Source organism: Lathamus discolor, chromosome Z (assembly GCF_037157495.1).
Source record: "Lathamus discolor isolate bLatDis1 chromosome Z, bLatDis1.hap1, whole genome shotgun sequence".
In the NCBI taxonomy this organism is placed as follows: domain Eukaryota; kingdom Metazoa; phylum Chordata; class Aves; order Psittaciformes; family Psittacidae; genus Lathamus; species Lathamus discolor.
This window is the reverse complement of record NC_088909.1, coordinates 55,124,389-55,145,422: the sequence shown is the minus strand read 5'-3', so window position 1 is coordinate 55,145,422 and position 21,034 is coordinate 55,124,389. Positions and strand designations below refer to the sequence as shown.

The following is a 21,034-nucleotide window of genomic DNA, read 5'->3' as shown; positions in this document are numbered from 1 at the left end:
CTGCTTGCCAGGGACTTCAGTCCTCAAGGGATGAGGGATTTAAATGCTGTGCAATGTAATATATATAGGAGTTGAAAACGAAACCATCTATAAGCTTTCAAAATACAAACCACAACAATTCTCTGAGATGCAGACTGAACTGATCTAGTAATAATTAATGTTGCTATTATGTACAGCAGGGCAGTACTTCACTTTTTAAAAGAGCCAGTAGTAACAGTTCCACCAGATGTGGCAGATCAGCTACGTACAGTGCGGGCCACACCAATGGCTGCCAGAGGCAGAAGATAAGTGTGAAAAGTTTCGCATTTAGAAAGCCTAAGACTGCATCCACAGAATGACAAAGCAGTGGCATTCAAAAAGCAAGTCCAATTTGTTCTGCATGCTCTGATAGCCCCTGGATCTGTCTAATCCCCTCTGATTGATCCCGCACACTATGCCCACCAGCCACATCTGCATGGTGTGCTGCTCTGATCACTCCATGGTAACAGGTTCTAGATGCAGGGCTGGGATGTCTGCTTAAAGAAACGGACAGCATATAAGCAGGGAGCCAGCTGTCAAAGAAAGTGGAAGTCTACGGACTTCCAGAAGCTGTTGTAAAAAGAAACATTTGCAAATGGTGTAGATGCACTGAAAGCAGGCCTTAAAAAGAAAAGCAAAAGTCTCCTCCATACTCTCTCCATGGAAAACAAGTTTCTGCAACATTATCAGTCCTCAAATGAAGTTCTTAGTACATCTAGGCCATCTACTGTATTGCATCCTTCTGCTTTAAACAATGAAGGCTTGCAATCATGGGCACAGGTTATGAAATAGAAAGCCTACCTAGCAGAACATCAGCTGCTGTTCCCCAGTGAAAGGCTAACTGAAGGACCAAGACGGCTACCAAACCATAAAGGCAACTTCCAGCCTGAGATCTGCAGCTCACCTATGAGGCTGAGGGGCAGCAAACTGACAGACTAGCAAAAAGGGTGAAACAGAGCTGTGATCATTAAACAAGACACCTCCAAGTTCCTGCTGCCAGCTTCTGAATTGCTCCATGTTAAAAACCCTATAGCACCAAGCAGCCAGGCCGTGCCCACCGGCATTGTTTGATGACACCAGCACATGTCCAGGAGCTGAAACCTGGGGACACTGGAAATACATTTTATTGCAATGCTGGCTAATTAAAGCACCCACACTGAAAACTCCTCCTCCAGAACACACCCAAAATAGTGCCTGCAGGATCATTCAGATGTGTTAATTCAACACTGTTCACAGTAGTTTAAACCAGGTTATTTTGGGGCAGACACACTGATACATGAATTTGCAGGATTTGTGCAGCTGTTTTTTTTAGCAGGTATCTGTGGACTTGCACCTAAAGCAGATGGGAAGCTGGATGAGATAAACTGAGACCTTTAAGCAAAAAGCCCTTCACTGAGGAATGTTTAGGTTAAAAAAAAAAAAAAAAGCAATTAGTACATTGTAAGCAAAGTGCTTGCAAAATCCTTCAGTAATTGCTTCCAAGAAGTACTTCTGCTGCTCTAAATGAAACACAGAGATTTTTTTTTTTTCTTCAGAAAAAAAATTAACCCCCCAAACTCTTTAGCAACACACTGAAGAAGGCAGTCAGAGCTGACCTCATTTTTTTAAAGATGCTTTAACAATTGAAGGAATATTGAGGCAACACTGAGGTGAACTCCAGCACAGCAGCAGTGTGTAGGGGATGTGCATAAACGGGGAGCCCTGACGCAAACTCAGATTAGGCTTTGCTGGACTTCATTTCAAGCTACTTGCTATCTTCTCACCAGTTTTCCAGAGCCTCAGAACAGTGGCCATAACAAGCGCAGGCTAGCAAAATTAGGGATGAATGTAGCAAGGCAGACAGGACATTTCTGTGCAGTAAGAAAAGTCCATACCTTCAGCTGCTTGTCTTTACTAGGCAGGCTTTGCAGCCAGGGGATTTACCAGCCCTGTGCCTCAAACAACACAGAGCCAAACCAACCAGCAAAACAAGCTTCATGTCTGCTGGGTTCTTACCGGCTGTTCCATTGCCCATCGCTGTGACTGTCCACTGACTTCAATGCTTTGTATGTTACTGCAATTGGGTATACATAACATTTGTAACAGGACAAAAATGAAGGAAAAAAAGGTGCCTCTAATGGATCCACAGCCTGGATGTTCCTCACCTCCTTCTCCTTATTCTGCATCACAGAATAATACCTGCATTCATCAGGCTTACTTTGGGCCAGGACTTCAGGGTGGGTGGGAGAGGGCTATATGTGGAGATCTCCCAGGGTTCAGTTGTGGCTGTCAAACACTGCTGCTAGAAATACATCTAAGCTTGAATGTTGCTGCAATTAAAGCATTTTGAGTGGAAAATTCAGTCATTTATAGTAGATGGTGCAGGGCACAGGCAAGAACAAATACACCAAAAATCAAGGAAATGAGTTTGTTTGCAAAATGTGGTACATGCTGTCAGGAGGCTTTATGATAAGGAACAAGATGACCACATACAGTACAACGAGCACAAGGAAAGGGAAAGGCAGAGGAAGTATACCAATGCCTGCAACAGCATTACCTATCACTACAACAGATGCATATAAATATTTACACATGCAATTTAAAACTTAATCTTTTCCCCAGAAATGTTCCATTGACACACGCAAAACAGATGGAAAGAGACAATCCCAGAAGTTGCTTAGAGCAGAAGAGGGCCACATGTGACCTGCCAGCTCATCCTCTTCCCTAACTTCACTTTTTGAATTTCATGACACTATAGAAAGCTGTCCCATTAAGCTGGCATCACAAGAGCATGAGCTGTCTCCTTCCTGTGCGGAATAACTAGCTGTACAAACTTGCTGATAAAACCCTTCCCCGCCACAATTCTTAGCCAATTTTTCTGGGAACACTCATACTTAATCTGTAAGATGCTAAACAGGGAGGAATGGTACTAATGTCTCTTTCTGGTTTATTTAGCACTGCATTGCTTTTCAGAAGCATGGTGTTATCACAGAGCTAGAAGTTATTTAATGCCACCATGTTACTGTGTTTGTATTCAAGGACATCTAACTGGTTATTTTCTGTTTTGAGGAGTGGTGAAAACAAACACTGGTGCACATCCATGGCATGAGAAGTGACAGGCATCTCTTGGAGACCTTGCTGGAACATGTACTGAAGGGAGCTGAAGAAGCCAGAGCAGCCTCCACTTTTGGCTTCCTCAGAGAAAAGGTCCAAGAACTTCACAGTGGTCCCCCAGGGAGACCTGGAAGGACCAGTAATCCTCCCTGGCATCACAGAATTGCCAGAGAGCCCAAAATCTCACTCATCAGAGGCAGTCCCAAGCTCCAACCCAACCTGTGTCCCCCATCCATCTGCTGGGGTTCAGAGGCAACTGCTATGACCAGAATTCGAGGACTTACCTTCCCAGTGCAGATCCACCCCTTATGCAAATGTCTGGGTTTTTTTCACAAGCATTTGTAATAACTCAGGGACAGGACATAACTTGTGGCAGCTCCTGCCAGTGCACCACGTGCAGACCAAAGGCATGTTTATCAGCTCTTGAGCGCCCATCAGCTCTGAGCACATCCTGAAGCCAGAGCTGACGCTGCCACAGAGAGGGCCGCTGTGGTCACAGCAATGATGGGTGCCCTAGGGAAACCTCACACCAAGAGCACAAACTGCAATATGTGCCTTTTACTCTCAAATGACGAAAATAATACAAGTCCCTTTCCATCTAAAGAAAGAACAATACATACATGGAATGAGCTATCAAATAATTAAATATTTCCAGATGTTTCTGTTACTGATATCTCTCATGCTGGTTCAGGAAGTCACTGAACCTATAGCTGGCCTAGCAACTTTTCTCTCGCAGCTCTTTAAAAAGTTGGCAATGTGCCTGCGTTTTCCGAGCACTTTGCTTTTTATTTTCCTGGGGTATGAAAGAGGTGTTTAAACAAAGAAAATCCATTTCCAAGCATGCGGATTTTTTCTTTTTTTTTTATTTTTTTAGAAGTGGTCAGTCCATGTCATGGAAGTGGAGGAGATGGTTTCAAGATGTGGCAACATACATCACAGAGATTTTCAGCACACACAGAACTCTACCATATCACACTATTGCAAAATGCTGCCTGCAAAATTGCATACATACAGCTTTATAGGCAGTTATATCAGTATCTACTGTCTTTTCAATGCACTCTACTAAGATTACTTTTTTAACAATAACAAAAATTTAACTCTTTAAAACAGTAGCAGAAGCCTTCTGCTTGGGCTAACTTTTTTGGTTTGTTGTGGTTTCTACTTTCTTACATACACATGAAGAAATGTGCAACGGAATTGCTGCATCTTACAGATATTGTCTCTTCCCTGTTTGAAAGCACCCAGGACAGGATGTCAAAGCTTCTGACAAGTATATTTTCTTTAGCTATTTTTTGTTATATTGAGGGCGATCTGCACTCAACAGTGCAATATGCAATGGAGACATCCCATAACTGACAATTTACAAGATTCCTGCTCCTCTATGAGTCAAGGGTAACTCTTGATAGTCGGCCTAATGGATGCAGGATATCACTTTTAAAAATTTGGGAGCAAATCACATTGTTTCTAAGTGAAGTGTGTAAGGCACAAAGCTTATGAACAGACCACACTCAGAGTTTAATACATTTTGCCACCATTTTTTACAGGCAGGGCCAGGTTTTAAAATCTGATTCATGCCCCTGCTAAGATTACACCAGCATTCACAGTGAAATCCTAGTGTTAACACAGCCAAATGCAGAACTTGAGCTCCAGCCAGCTCTGGATCCAGCTCTCGCCTCTCGTTTTAAATTGAGAAGGAGATGTCAGAAATCTGAAGCACTGTCATATGCACTGTATCCTGGAAAATTGCTATGTCTTGGCTCAACATCCCTCCCAAAGGGAAATACTAAAAAAGGCACAAGTTCTTTCTCGCTCAAGCCTTGACTGGTTCATACCTCTGTACAATCTACTTCTTCAGTTACTGGTGCTCAATCAGGTCCTGAGGTGTCTGACAACTAGCTTAAATCAAAATAAAATAATTAAAAAAAAAAAAAAAAGTGGTTTTGGTGTTGGGCTACTCAGAGCACTGAGGAGGGGTCATAGCCTTCCTAGAATGAGCAAAACTTTGCGGAACATGTCAAAAACATGTATCCTTTGCACCTCTAACTGCTGCCACACAGGAGGATATGCCCCTGCCCTGCTTTTTTGTGGGCTCTGCTGGACCCAGAGGGAGCTACTTGAGGCAAGAAGCACCCAAAACCTCCAAAATCTGAGCAGTAACAGTAAAACGACCTGTGCTGGCTAGGGACAAGGGGCTTTTTTGCATCCCCCACACCCTTAGACCTTCCCATCCCGGGGAAGCTGGGAAGCAAACCCAGCTCTGCAGCCAAAGTACTCGATACTCCTCCCACTGAGGTAGTTCTGTTCTGTCAGAGAGATAAATCAACAAGAGGGCTCAATGGGAATATTTAATTGTACTATTTTCTAAACCTTCCAAGGGAAAAGTTTTAAAGTTCCATATCCAAAATTAATGGGGGAATTTTATTTATTTATTTATTTTAATTCTTAGCAACTCAAAGTTTCTAAGGAATTCAGAATTTCTTCTGAATGTAAGCAACTTGCAGATGTACTGCAGAGTATGAAACAGGCAATTTCAGCAAAATAAAAAAAAAAATCCCAAACAATCCAATCCTGAAACATTTCAGAAAATAGAAAAAAAACTAAACAATTCAGCAAAAGCATAGTGAATTCAGAGCTCCCTTTTAATTAAATCATGTTTGCTTGTAAAATCAACATCCATATCCATGAAAGAAATGTAGAAGGTTACCAGCAACCAATGCATGTTACCAGTAACAAACAGTTATTTTAGAACTACTCTTATGGTTTCACCCTGGAAAAACCATAGTATTGTCACTGTCAGGGTAAAAATTTAGGACATGCTTCTTCCATTTCATTGCCTGGCTCCAAAAACTTAGGGAAGAAAAAAATTATTTGCTTTTCTTCCAGGAGTAAATCTCCGTACATGGGTTATTTATGCCTGTAACAACAGCTTGAAAGAACACTGCTACACTTTGTTTTCTGGAAATATGCCTGGAATTGCTTTTCTCTGCCAAGCCACAAGCCAAGAGAGCCCATCAGCCCAGTCCTGCTCAGAGACACCTGAGATGGGACCACCACTGGCCCTGCCACAACTCCCAACAGCTCAGACTCCCACGACCCGTCCTGGAGGCTGGGCTGGCTTGTAGAGATGCTGCTCCTGCCTGTCAGCTGATGGGGGCAAGGCCACAGAGATAAAGTTATAAATAAAGGGAGTGGAGAGACGGGAACAGAGAGAACCGAGGGAGGGTGGGTGAAGAATCAACAAATTTAAATAAAAGGAAAGTCTCCTGGGAAACAGCATCAATCACTACTGTGTTCTCTGGAACGTGCTTAAAAGGTCACATTTCTTGACTGCATATGGCTTTGTACACACCTCTCACTTGATGGGGCAGGCACCGCCAGTGCTGCCTATCTGAAAGCCTGCTGCTCTTTAACACTCCACACAGGAGCACACCGTGAATGCAACACTCGGGTATTTGATGGATTAATAGACTGGAAGCTGAAGTGTTCATCTAAAGAGCACTGTTAATTATTGCCAGTTAACTAGTTTCCTTTGTTTGTTTATTTAAATTGACCCCTCCTCACTCTAGACTGAACTAAGCCAAGCTTTTCTGCTGCAAAGACACAACTCCTTTCATACAGAATACTAGCTAATGCAGCCAAGGATTTGATGCTGATTATTTTCACTGAATAACCAGTGATGCTGATTATTCTCATTTTTAATCCCCATGGTCTACAGAAGGCATATTAACCAGCAGCCTCCCTGGGGATGGGAAAGGTGTGAGCTGCAGAAACCTAAGGAGGAGGGACCAGAGTCATCTGCCAGATTAACAGCTCTCTCCAGGAGTCTCTGTCTTCCCTTCTCACCTGAGGCTGAGAGGGTTTTTCAAGAGAGATCTCATTAAGCCCAAGGCAAGGCCGAGTAAGAAAAGGAAGAAACCATTTCATGTCTTCAGGATTAATCCTGCAGATCACCCTATATTCTGGCACCAGAACAAAGCTAGAGTGAGAGAAAGTCAATTTCCTTCATTTCCCATTTTGCTGTATTAGGTAATGAGAATGCATACTGAAATAGTAACAAAATACTCTGATCTCTGAGGAACAATGAATACATTCCACTACTGTATACTACAAAAGATACTTCCAAAAGACACACTGTTAATATAAATTCATAAATCATCAGGGAACACTCACACAAATTCCAGAAATTATGCCAAGCATTATAAGATATTCCAATTTTCCCTGTATTTCACAAGGTACACCGTGGATGAGCTTCAGTGACCATCCCTTCCACCGTCAGCTAACAGTGAGAGTTTGCGCCTTTTCTCCAATATGAATTACTTACCCATCAGCTTCAGAACAAGAATTTTAGTCAGCACATTTTACGGGAAATGATTCTTTAGTTTTCTAGATGCCACTTGGTATAAACTGGCATGCAGGCCAATAAAAAAAGGTAAACACTTTGCAAGCGCGTACTTCAAATTAACCTTATAGGTAGTCAACCTCCGAAACAAAATACAGCATCAATTAAAATTCAAGTAATTTACTATTCACCTTGCCTGGACAGAAACCTTCCTGCTTCTGTCAACCTTACCATACTTTTTAATATTTTTTAGCCTTTAAAGCTTGTGCACCACCCTACCACATCCATCCTGCGCATTAAAATGGGAATCCTTTCAGTAACCTACTGGCACTGTGTAGCTTCTAACAGTACAACCTACATTTCTGGTAATTTCTGGCTGAAGTCAGAAAGCCAGGTTGAAACCCTTTTTTAAAAAGTATCTTCCATGGCCCTGAAAGGTACCTCCATCTCAATAAAAATATCTCTTTGCTTTCAACATTCCCAACTGCAGTTGAGGTTAACCTAAAGGTTTCATTTGCAGCTAGTGCAGTTACCAAACAGAGATTATGCCTTTAACATGGCATAAGCTTGCAAGCCTACAGCAAAGGAGTACCTGACCATGAAGTTTACAATGGGTGCTATTCTGAAATTACATAAAACCCCTTCATATCCAGCTGGCAAGCCATATGCCTGAAGTAAAGCTTTAGATGCAAAAATCGAGGCTTAAGTCTGAGCTATCTAAAATGTGGAGCATGACCTCTCCATCTCCTTCACAGGTAGTAATGACTATTGAGAAGTTTCTATCTCACATGAAGGATGAGACTGAAACACCTGAGGATGTCAGCAGGACCGTAAGATACTACACTGACCTCTCTCCTTAAATTAGAAGAATGGTTTGTGGTCTCCTCAGACACACTCTGCCACTCCTCCAGGGAGCAGGAATGTCAAAGTTTTGGAGTTGCAAGCTGTTAATATGTGTTTGGAAAGCTCAAAATCTGGTTCAAATGAGAACTCCAAGACACTGGATAATGTCAGTAGGAAGCCCAGACAGAGCAAAGGCTTTTGATTCAGAACTTGAAGAGCCAGGTATCCGTCTGCATTGGCGCCACTTCAGAAATCACTCACTGTAAACTAAAAATATGTTACTTTTTAAAGGGTGTAGAGGCAGTCCCCTTCCTATTCTTTGGCTTACATGCAATCTTTTTTCTTCTTTGGGCGTATACATGTAAAAGGCAAGAGATCTCCTGGAAAATGAACTAGTCAGCACTGAATTGCATTTCACTATTCGCCTTCAGAGGAGGAACCAGAACACTGTGTGCCCTGCTGACATGACTTTGAACATCAAGCACTAGCAGACATGCTCTCCTGGTCTGCCAGCTCAAGACAGTTTTTCTATCACAAATTTCTGGGTTGACCTGCGCAAGAAGGGATTAGAAACACCCACACATCATTCCTACCCTGCTTTCCACAGCGTGGTACGAGCAGATGGGAGTTGCTATCCATTTCTATTTGCAGAGAAGACATGACTTTACTACTTTAGTCTGTGCCTTTCCCCATTTGTGAGGCTCTTCATGGCCTAGTCCCTTTGCCAATTAACTCTGAGCAAGGGGCTGTTTTACACATCACTTACAGTTGGTAGTTTCTTACTTTGTATTGAAATAAATGTATTTCCCCATTAAATGGCTGTAATCTGAGACATCCCTTAAAGTATGTATCCAAACTCACAGCTATGTTAGTCTTTAATTGTAACCCACCTATACCAAAACTAGACCTTGTAGCACTCGCTGCCAATTAACAGACACAACAGGATTAACTTTTTAATACTGTTATTTGTCAGACTCTTCACCACTCTTCACCCTGAACCCTGGCTGAAGAGATAAATAAAACTGGTCTGTTCCTCAGATGTTCAAGGTTTAAAATGAAACTGTTTGGGTTTGGGTTTCTTTTTTTCTTTGTAATTTTGTAGAAGTTTTTCCTCCCAATTCAGGTGAGCTAATCAAATGCACATGCAGTAGCACTGGCACTGAAGCGTGTGGAGTGTGAAGGGCACCATACCACATGGGAGACCAGCTGATGACACTTGGTCTATGGGGGTCTGTTTTGAGATGTTACAATAATTGCTCCAAGCTGGGAAAAGCAAGCACAATTTCCACTGAACCCTTTTCTATGAGTAGGGTGCAGTTATGGTAGAAAAATGTTGTAAAATATGTTTATTTTGGTAATTAACAAAGGTAACGAACTTAAAAAGAAAACAATAAATCCAACATACCATCAAGGAAAACCAGTTACATATCTAAACCCGCTTGATATATTCTTGAAGTTTTCAATTTCTGTTTAATGGAAGAAAGAGGCAACTATTTTGTACAAATATGCAATCGATGTTTTCTTTTTCTTTCAGCTCTTTTTCTTTCTTTTTTCCTCTCTACATGCACAGCTTCTGCTTGGAAAATTAATCCCTACGCTACTCCTCATACTTCTAGAAAAGTAAGAGTGGGCACTCAAAAGCAACTTCAAACAAGGGAAAATGAGAATTATCAATGCCATATGTCAGAAAAAGTTCTTTCTGAGGTTACATCAATATCAGAAGATGGGAAACAGTTCATAAAACTGCTTTTAGGGGAACAAGGAAGGTAGTGAGTCCAAGGTCAGAGGAAACGATTTCCATGAAAATAAGATAAGTGCAGGAGCTTGGCAGCTTTTTGTGCTTGTAACAGCTAAACTCCCTTCATCTTCTTCAGGCGATGATAACTTCTTTCATGAAAGAAGATATTTCAAAAATCTTAACTGTCCTTGCATATCTATGGTTACATTAGCAAATTTGTACTTGGGATACAGAGTACTTTAGTAAAGATGAAGGACCCAAGAAGATAGCTCTTACTCCAACACAAAGAAATGGAACAGAATTATGCTCTCTCACTTGCCTCAAAACTGCCTGAAACTTGTTTTTGGTTTTTTTTTTTGGTTTTTTTGTGGTTTTTTTTTTTTTTTTAGTAAACACACAGATTTTAGCACTAACATCAAGGAATTACTATCTCAACCTACTGCAGCACATAGAGGCTGCTCTCCTAACATCAGCCTGCAGCAGCAGATGGCCAGTCCTGTGGCGGGTATGTCTGGGACAGTTTTATAAACTGCATTTTCACTTCCCCAGCTGCAGAACTTAAGGTCACCCTGGCCATAAACTTCAAAGCACTCATCTGACTGCTCAAATACCTCCTGTTTGACGGCGGGCCTGGAAACCAAGTATTTTCACTTACAGTATTTCCCCTTGCTCAAGTACTTCATTAAGCGGCACAGACTGATGGACAACACTGGACTTAACAAATGATGTCATAGTTTCTGATGTCTTGTGACTTTCCATTGCAAGGTCTGAGTCCTTTTGCCTGCTCTCCAGGAAGTGATGGGAAAGCATATGAGTCTACCAGTGGACCTGTCACATATATAAGAAGCACACTTGGATGTAGTAACAGTTTTTTCTTCATATGGATACAAGGAAAATGAATTTCAGAGATCATTTTCAGGCTGAGCAAAGTGGAAAGATGGCAAGAAGGTTTCTTGATTGAGAACTGCAGAAAGCACAAGAATTTTCTGATGCTGTTACTGTTTACGGCTTTAAAGAAGGTCATGAAATGTGTAACTGTGTGACAGAAACTACAGAAACTTATTCAGGGAAGGGCTGAAGGTTAAAAAAGAAAAAATTAAGAATTAAAGACCACCTTTGTCTGAAAGAAAAAAGAAAGGAAAACATGCCCACCTGTAAGCTCAGTGTCAGCATTCCCAGCTGTATGAAACAGGAAAATAGGAAGATATTCTGCTAATAAAGCCAGAACCCAGAAAAGCTCAGAATAACATTTTCTTTCTACATTCAGGTTCAAAATACAATTTATAAGATAAGGGAGGGGGGAAGGGGGGATAGGCCTTTTCCTTGAACATGCTTTTCATTCATAGATTAAGAGGGAGGCACAAAAGCTGCTTTCTGAAATCTATCACTCACTGCTGACCATTTCCCACCCCAGGGACTGGCTGCTGTACCTCAGATGTCTCAGCAAGCTTTGATGTTAAGAGCCATTAGCTTCATTGAAACTATAAAGGCAAAGATAATTTGCATTTAAATTTGTATTGTTCTGTTTTTACAGATTACCCCAGAAAAACAGACAGCCCAGAATACTTACTCATGCTGCTCATGTGCAGTGAAACAATGCACAAGAAGGAGCAACACTTCTCTCTCACAAAACACTCTCTTGTGTTCTCAGTGTTTTCCACTGGTGGAAACAAATGATTGTTCAGTGCTTCAGTGAATGGAGTTTTACAATGTGACAAGTTAACAACTGGCATTTTTGTTCACATAGTTTCTCAAGCTGAGGTCTAGCTGCAAGTTTGTATTAGCATTTGAGCTGTTTTCACTGAAACATGGAATGGACAAATGGTACCTCAAAGATGAAAACACAAGGCAGAGGCTGCACATTACCACAAACGTTCCAGACTGCAAATGCTTTCCTTTAATGGTTACCAAGGATGTATCAGTTTTAGCTGAGGATGAAAGAAATTTAACTCAGAAAATCAGTGAAGAAATTAAGCAAAACATTTAGAGCCAAACTCCTCATGTAACTGTGTGCTTTCTAGAGGACAAAAATGTCACCTTGCAAGAAGCCATTTTGTAAAAACATTGCCGTCGCCTCTTCTAAAGGATGGATTCCCATCTCCTGTTCCAGAACATTCAGCTCAAAAAGAGTAACATCAGTATGCCTTGGTCATGCACTGACATTTGACATGTAAGTCTTCCTGCCCACACTGATTTTCAAATGTTTTCCTTGGTAACAATTTCTACCCTGGGGCTTCAGCTTCCTCAGAGTTTATCATGAGTCTATTCTGGGGCAAATGTCCCACAGCACATCCCCACATCCACTATTTTGGGGAAGCCCAAGCTGATGAGTACTCACGCATGGCCATAGCACTGCTAAGTGGAGTCAGACGACAGAGCAAGATGTGGTACTAACTCACTGGTTTAGCATTGATTTTCACTAAGTGAATTTCACTCCTTAGCCAGCAGTTTGTTATTTCACCTGGATCCAACAGAAAAAGCTGGATTCTATTAGTTGGGGTAAGATAAGGGTGTGACTTCCAAATCCCATTATTCATAAAGAATAAAAACCAATTCCCTTGGCCTTGTTGAGAAGAAGACCTAATTTTGACATTGCAATTCATTTTCAGACACCTGGAAACAAGAGACAACCTATGCAAGCAATTAGATTTTTTTAATGTTTTTTTGAATAAGAAGCTGAATATGAGCACAAACCAAGAACTTCTTAATGTTTATCCCACTCTGTCCATTCTCAGAAGAATGTAAAGAGCTTTCCTTTATTCTTCAAATTTATTTCTTCCCTGAAAAGGTAATAAATTATCCCAAAACCCAGGGGAAGACTTTTATTAAACAAGGCCTCATTTCCATCATCTATAAAGGAATGGATTGACTAGTGAGATTTTCCCCCTTCAAAACCAAAATAAAACCACATTCCTGCCTTGGGAAATGATCTAAGTTCCTCAATGCACAGTTTCAAAGGATCCCAAATGAAAATGAAAAATACTAATCTTAACCGAATGGGGAAAGAGGAGGAAAACTTCCAAATACCTTCCCCATGGTGAAGCAATGAATTACACACGGATACCTGGAATACTTTATAGAAAAGATAGTTACCCAGGGCTTTAGCTGGGGATGCAATGAATTTAATTGGGAAAGTCAGTACAGGAATTAAGTAAAACATTTAGAGCAAGACTCCCAATACACCCAACCACGCCTTAGGTTCAGAGAAAGAGTGGCCTGGATCCAGGGCACCAGTAACTTTTGCTTCAGCAAGGAGAGCTTGCACAGGCTTGTTTTGAAAAAGAAAGCTACTTATCAAGTTTATCGCACAAACAAACTGACCACAGTGTAATTTCCAGATGCTGTGCTTCCTTATTCTCTTTTCCTTTCAGTATCCTCACTAGCCAAGCAGTACTGGGAAGAGATTTCACCTAGGGCTACTAGACAAAATTCAAAAGGATCCACTGGAATTCATTTGCAGAAATACAAATGACAACAAAAAAAGTGAGCGAGATTTAGAGAGACAGATTAAGTGTCAGAGAGCACACATAGTATTGCTTTTACTAGGTGCATGAAAAAGTAGCCCAAGCAAGAAACATCCTATGCAAGTCCAAAGGGTCTTAAATTTAAGACACACTCCAGTCACTGCATAATTAGGTACAGATTACAGCTTAGATCATTAGCAAGTTTCATGCCTCCATTATTTTAACTGAAAGCAGAAACTCATTTTGCTGATTAGCTGTAACTGATTTTAATAGTTCTTTGTGAAAATTTGTCTCTATTTTCTAAAACAGTGCTAGGTAATACAGTGTAAGTAGTGACTGCAAGCCCTGAATGTCACCTCCACCCCAAACTGTATGTGTTACTTTCCCTCAGGGAAGCTTCTGAGGAACAATCATGACTTCCACGGACTTCCAATAAGAACAGAGAAAGAAACCCAAGCCATCAGAAATCCTATAGGATAATATAGAATATATATATATATAAATCTTGTAGAATAATTTTAATAAAAATTTCATTTCTTAAGAAAATATTTGATGATAGAACTTGAAAGTATTGACACCACACTGCAGCTCTGAAAATGCTTATTATAAACCCTCCTTCTCCACACAATGGTAACAAGAATTAAACTTATAAACTCTATGAGGAACACTCCATCTACACTACAGTCAGAGGCCACCATTTCCCAGTTTACTGTGGGTTAAATTCACAGCTTATGCCCTTTTAAAATATACTTATCTAAAAACACTGGGACTGCACATAACTGTACCCTGTGTAGAACAGAAAGTCATTGATGCTGAGAGTCTTATTGCCCACACCAGTTCCAGAGTTTATTGCCCTGTTTTTCCGTCAGGACTAAATCAATACACAAGCGACATCACTGTGATGCAGGGGTCAGGCAGGGTTGGTGACTCAGAATGAGCTTCCCGTGCTGGCCACAGGGTAACCCAGTATTTATGACTTCACAGTCCCTCAGTCCCAGAGAAGCAGCTGTGAAATGTGCTGCTCTCATCTGAACTCCAGCCTGATCTCATTGCCCAGCCTAACTCTCTAAGGAAAATGTAATAATGTCAAGGAAAAACCCCAACTGGATAGGGCCACTGCTACCTGCTGGAAGGACATCCCCAAGCTTGGACATAGTTATTTTCAGTCGTCTCAGGGAAAATGCTGCTGAGGAGCTCAGCTCTTTCCACATAAGCAGGATGCCTTGGGGAGGATGTGAATAGGTGAAGTTCTCTTCTTCCCATCACAGGGCTCACAGCTGGCTTCTCCAAAAGATCATTCTTTTGCCTGAATTGCCCTACAAGGCTAATGTTTGCTTTGGCCTACCAGAATAACTTTCTATGGGCAGGAAGGGCTTGATGGAGTTCAAGTGATGCCATAAGCAAGTTCTGTTAAGATCATCTTCATCTCAGCCTGGAACCACTTACTTGGTAACTGGTGAAATATAGTTAATAAGGCTTAGGTATATCTAAGCCTTACAATTCAGGGACTAGTGAATATAGGCCATCCCAGTTGACCACCTAAAACTGCATGAGGAGTATGGAAATAAAGAAATGCGACTGGCAAAACACAGGGTGCTGTCATTCAGGTTGTAGCACTATTTCACAGTCTTTTTATTTTCTACAGAGAATAAAGTGTTATTACTGCATTAGGGGAGGAAGAAGGAAAAGATACAGACTGCACAGCAAACATTAACAGTGTAGATATTGAAAACATCCTTTAAAAAATATGTCCCCATAGATCTTGAAATGAAATGTTGCATATCAATCCATCACCCAAAAAAAGGTTAAAGCTATCAATAACGAGTCACAGTTTCATAGAATGGTTTGGGTTGGAAGGGATCTTAAAGATCACCCAGTTCCAACCCCCTACCGTGGACAGGGACAGCTTTCACTAGTGCAGGTTGCTAAAAGCCCCGTCCAACCTGGCCTTGAGCACTGCCAGGGATGGGGCAGCCACAGCTCCTCTGGGCAACCTGTTTCGGTGTCTCAGCACCCTCAAAGATACTCCTAATACCTTATCTAAATCTATTCTCTTTCAGTTTAAAACTATTTCTCCTTGTCCTATCACTACATGCCCTTGTAGAAGTCCCTCTCCAGATTTCTTGTAGCCCACCTCTATGTCTGCCTTAAGCTTTCTCTTCTCCAGGCTGAACAGCTTTCACAGCCAAGCTCTTACAGCCTGTCTTCATAGGAAAGGTGCCCCAGCCCTCTGATCATCTTCATGGCCTCCTCTGGATGTGCTTGAGCCAGGTCCACATCTCCCTGGTGCTGGGGCCCCGGAGAGCTGGACACAGTACTGCAGGTGGGGTGGGAACTTTATTTTCTTTAACTATATAGCTACAGCATATGTTGGCACTCACACGCATTAGCACAGTTACTTGCTGCTTTCCATCCCCATTTGGTACCTAGATGTGAAAGAAAAACTACAAGAGTACAAAAATAAGCTTCTCATGCAATTCATAACTGTGACAGAAAGAGAAGGCAGCAAAAAAAGCTGTTGCTGAGCAGTTCCACCCTGCCAGATGTTTATACTGAAATTCCAGATGTTTTTTCTTGCATTTATTGCTTTGCTACAATAAGTAAGGGACTGTCTTCAAACACAGTGAGGCTCCTTTAAATCAAAACAGTTTATACAAAAAGTACCTTCACTATTTTTTTTTAATCTGTGCCCACATTAGTTTCTAGATCTTACAGAATAAACCACATTCCTCCTTCCAAACAAAGTGGATGGTCTTACAGGCAGGCAGGAAAGTCCTAAGTGTCTTTTTAGTTCCCAGGAACATAAAGGGTGAGCAATCATGAATTCTTTGTTTGCTCTCCCTATGTCCTGGGGGGCTAGCTGTAGCTTGGCTCAACAGGCATGCCTAATTTTGGCCAAACAACATTGAGAACTCACCCAACACGTAAGGCTAATTGGCAGGACTGGTTAAATACACATGAAAAGGCTTTTTGCTATTACCGTTAAACAAAGTTAACTATAAAACCTCAGTATCATAATCTTCCAGAGAAGAATGGCCAAAGATGCATATAGAGGTACAGGGAAGAGTGCTATCCTCATTGTAAAAACAAGAGCTAACAAATTAAAGATGGTTGTTTAATCAGCATTTAGGCAAAAGAATATACAGGTTAACTTTCCAACACTAATAATCTAATCCGGTAGTTACCTACAAAAGCAGGTATATAAGAACCCTTAAAGACCCCAGCCTTTCACAACTTATTCCAGGCCATGAAAATCCAGAGCAGAGCTAAGTTTTTCCAGACCTGAAATCCTTTCTCAGTGATTTCATTTCTTCTTAAAACAGTAGATATCACCCATTTTGGGGCCAAACCTGCATTTGTCCCAGCCAAATGCATTCAGAGTCTAACTTTGACTTCCATCAGGAAATGTTTAACTTTGTCCTTAAATGTAAGATAATGTGGAGGATGGAAGAGGGGATGCCAAATTTCAGCTCTTGTTTCTGTCTGTTCCCTTGATCGCTCATTTAAATGTAACACATGGTGGTGGTGAAAGGCAAAAGTGTGACTGAGCTACAAGCTGAACCATACCTGATTTTATGGCTATGTGCCGTACGCTGATCAGTCCCTGCCTTAGCCTCTGTGCAAAGGAAAGGCATGCTCTAGAGAAAGAGTTTTATGTTCCTTGTTACTTTTGAAAGATTTCAAAAGCAGCCTTGTTAAAAAGAAAAAAGGGCTCAACTATGACATCACTTCCTTCTGTTTAAAATATTTTATCCAAGGAAAAAGAAAAAACCCAAAGGGCATGGAAAAAAAAAAAAAAGAAGGAAAAAGAGAAAGAAAAAAAAAAAATCTGTTCTCTGCTTCTGTCTCGTTCCTTGGATTCAGCATCCCGCCCGCTCATGGGATGACGCAGTGTGCCAGATCCCGACTGCTCCAGCCAGCGCGTCAAGCGGCCGTAGTCCTCCCCACACAATTACCCCTTGTCAGAGGTGGCTGGCATCCACCCCACACATGCTGACAGCATCGCTGCTGGGACAACTGCACCCCTTCAGGACAGCTCTTCTCCTCTTGGAGCAAAGCAGCAAGGCACCAGGAGGGCAGGCCATGTTAGGCAGCTAACAAACAAGAAGTTCTTTTGTCAGTTTTCTCCCTCTCCTGCCTCCTGAAATGCAGTGTGGATGGAGACAGAGGGAAAGATGATCTTCTGCTTGCAGCAGCGAGGCTTTCTTTGCCTGGGAGCACAGCCAGCAGGACAAGTTCAGGAAGAACCATTTATGGAAGTTTAAAAGTCAAATGAACTGTTCATTGCTGCCCAAATCACAAAGGGGTTACTTACAGCTAAGCAGCATTCTAACAAGAATCCTAAGATGAGTACTGGTTTGCTTCCCTCTACCAATGCTCATAGGTTTACTTTGAATCCCAGCTTTGTTTTATCTTGGTTCTCAGGGCACGCTTCCTCTCCTCCAAAACGGGTAAGTGGGCTGACACACACCAGCTCCCTTCCTCACTCAGCTATGGGGCAGGAGAGGTGGGAGAGGGATCTTGATAATAAACTAAACCACTTCCTTTCCCGTCTCCACCTCCAGCAAGAAGATGGTTTCTGCCTCAAACAGCAATGCATTACCCTAATCTTCATCATCAAGAAAAGCAGGGTTTTCTTTTCTGCTGCGCTATTGGGGTTTATTGATGCAGAAAAAGCCAGATTTCCAGACTGCATGAGATAAATGTTCATCAAGTTGCTGCAGGCAGCCTAAGACACTCACCTTTTCTGCCTTTGCCATAGCTGAAGCAAATAAACTTGCAGCACTCTGTACTGGCTATGTCTGCAGGAAGGCACTCAGGGAGCACAACACTTGAAATTAAATCTTCTGCTTGTGAAATTTTTAAGCCAGACTTACAAGCAGACTGTAAGCAGTTTCAGAGCACGAGGACACCCACCTGATCAACAGACTGACTGCAGCGCCTACTCCAAGCTGAGGTACGTCCTAACCAGCCCTTCAGAGCGATGCTTAGGTTTTTTTGTTCCCCAAAACAATCTTCCATTGGAGGCATAAATTCAGTAATATGGGACACCATTTGTCAGCTGATGACAACTAATGAAAATTCCTCGTGGTTCGTCTAGCAGTGTGCTTGACACCCTGATGCGCAAACATTTAACCTCCCAAAGCCTCTGCGGTTGCCCCCAGGCCCAATTCTTGGCTTCAGGCTATTTTTATTATTTTTTTCAGTTATTATTAAACCCAAACAAAACCCAACAAAACAAACCCCGCAGCTCTCTTCCAACCGTTTTTATCTTGCAACTGTGTCTCACAGATGGTAAGGAGGTGAAAGCATTGCTGCTTCTTTACACAGTAACCCTCTGACCGACCTCCTTCTACCAAAGAAAACACACTGCTTTGGAGAACAAACAAAACCAACAAAACGCAAAACAAACCCTTTTCAAAATAATACCAAAGTGGGAGATCTAAATACAGGATGAACTGTGTCACAGTCTGGAAGTTCCTCTGTTTTCTACAAAACAAATACTACAATACCTCTCTCTGCAAACGGTACTTTATGCGGATTAGAAAAGATGCTAAACCAGAGTGTGTGCACAACACTGAATGAATAACTGCACCAGTAATAAGAAACACGGTTCTGTCTGAATTCTGAAGAAAGCTTCAATGTGTACTACCTGCAGACCTGAAAAATTCTTACTCCAAATAACCCCAGTGAGGGATCAGAGACATTACTGAACTACATCAGCAGCTAAACTTGAGCCTCCTTCAGTCTGGCTAGTGCTACTTAACCTCTGGAGTTGTTCCACTGTTTCCAGAACAATACCTTGAAAAAAATAAGGTACTTATAAGGGTTTAAAAAGGGATACTTTATGCTCCTTGTACACTTCTACTGTTGCAGCCAGACTGGGTATCCTGTAATCTCCCTTGTGACCTCTGCTCATAGGAGAGCAGAGGAGGGCGCAGTCAGTACCTCACCCTGCAGCTGCATACATACCTCTAGTCCCCATATATGCTTGGCATGAGCTGCCATGTACGATTTATTTGGTGACTATTTATTTACTCCTTCAGCTCTGTGCTTCACTGGCATAAGCACTTGCCATTTCCCACCCACATTTCTTTTTTTAAAGTCTGAGCCAGTCTTTCACCTCAAAGGAAATACCCCACTGCTGTAGGAACAGAAGAGAAAACACGGATTTAGTTCCAAAAAAGACAACTGAAAAATCTGAATTTTCCTTTTGTCCTTAACCTCATTTTGCCTTCTGCAAGGAGGACCATGGAAGTGGGGACACAAAACACCAGGCAGTCAGGAGAGTTTTTACTGACCACTACAGCCTCCCTCCCAAAACTCATTCTTTTCCCAAAGAGAAGAGCAAGACATGTAGGAGTAAGACTTCTCAATGGCTGAACAGGTTAGTCAACTACACGGTTCCTATTCTGGCTACAAAGCTAAGCACTAGGTCAGGCAGCTAGATTTACATTCTTGAGCTAAGGTACGAGTTGACACTGTGATTCACATCAAATCTCTGCAATTATTCTGCTGTGTTTGTGCAGACATTAACAGCTAGAGAGCACAAGTCAAAACAGAGCAATGGAAATAGTCAAGCAAGAACTGGGGTTAAGTTTTAGGCTTTGCAGACTTTGTACAGGTGCATTTATGGACTACTAGGGCATCTTCATGATGCAGCAGGGTTCTAGGATCCCAAGAGACCCATCTTCTGTGCTGGAAGACCTCATGGGTGAGAACACAGGCTGGGACAAGGAGACAATTGGCACCATCCCTGCCTGCCTTTAGCTTACTGTCATCAACAACAAGCAGAACAAACTGCAAAGAACATCACTGGGCAATGGTACCCAGTATCCAGGCTGTGCTTTTGCACAAGGAAACTGAGAGCTCCTGACAAAACAAATACAGCCATTTACAAAAAAACACAAATCTTCTGACTCCAAGTGTGCCATGGCATTCGCCTCCTGGTTTCCAAGCACTGAAGCTTGGGCACCTCCTGAGAAATAAGTTCAAGCACACCAATGCCTCACATGCTACTTTTCTATATTAGCAAATTGGTAGATACTCAGATGCGTCAAACATTATAGACCTGAGCAAAATGTACACGCAGTCCTGCTTAGCATGCAAGATCTTTTCATCAATAACCTGTAGCTTCTCATTGTTCTTCAGACACAGGAGTATGGCCTGAATGCACACAACACCTTTTGGGTGGCAAAAAGGAGACAAGAGCCTTCCCTGTATTATTTAAGGTTGCAGCCATCTGGCAACTTCAAAGGCAAAAGGGCAAACACTGCACAGCATAGGCTGCTCAACAGGTAATAAACCTGCATTGGCGCAAAATCCCATCACCTTACATCCCGAGGTCCTGAGTTTTCATCAGTTTCATGTCTAGGGCTAAGCAACCAAGTCTCTTAGACCCTCTTCCATAAATAAGCTTGATAGTCCCAACACAGTAATGAATGTTGGGGGCTCTTATCGCACCCACCTCTTCTAACATCTTGCAAATGCTACCAACCTCTCACACCACACCCCCCCACCCCATATGCTCAAGTGCAT

General features: G+C 41.9%; 1 protein-coding gene across 6 annotated transcripts in view; it reads right to left on the bottom strand.

Annotated features, from left to right (window-relative positions):
- The window catches only part of LPAR1 (lysophosphatidic acid receptor 1), a 75,326-nt gene that overhangs the window by 16,874 nt on the left and 37,418 nt on the right, over nucleotides 1-21,034 (bottom strand). The window lies entirely within an intron of this gene.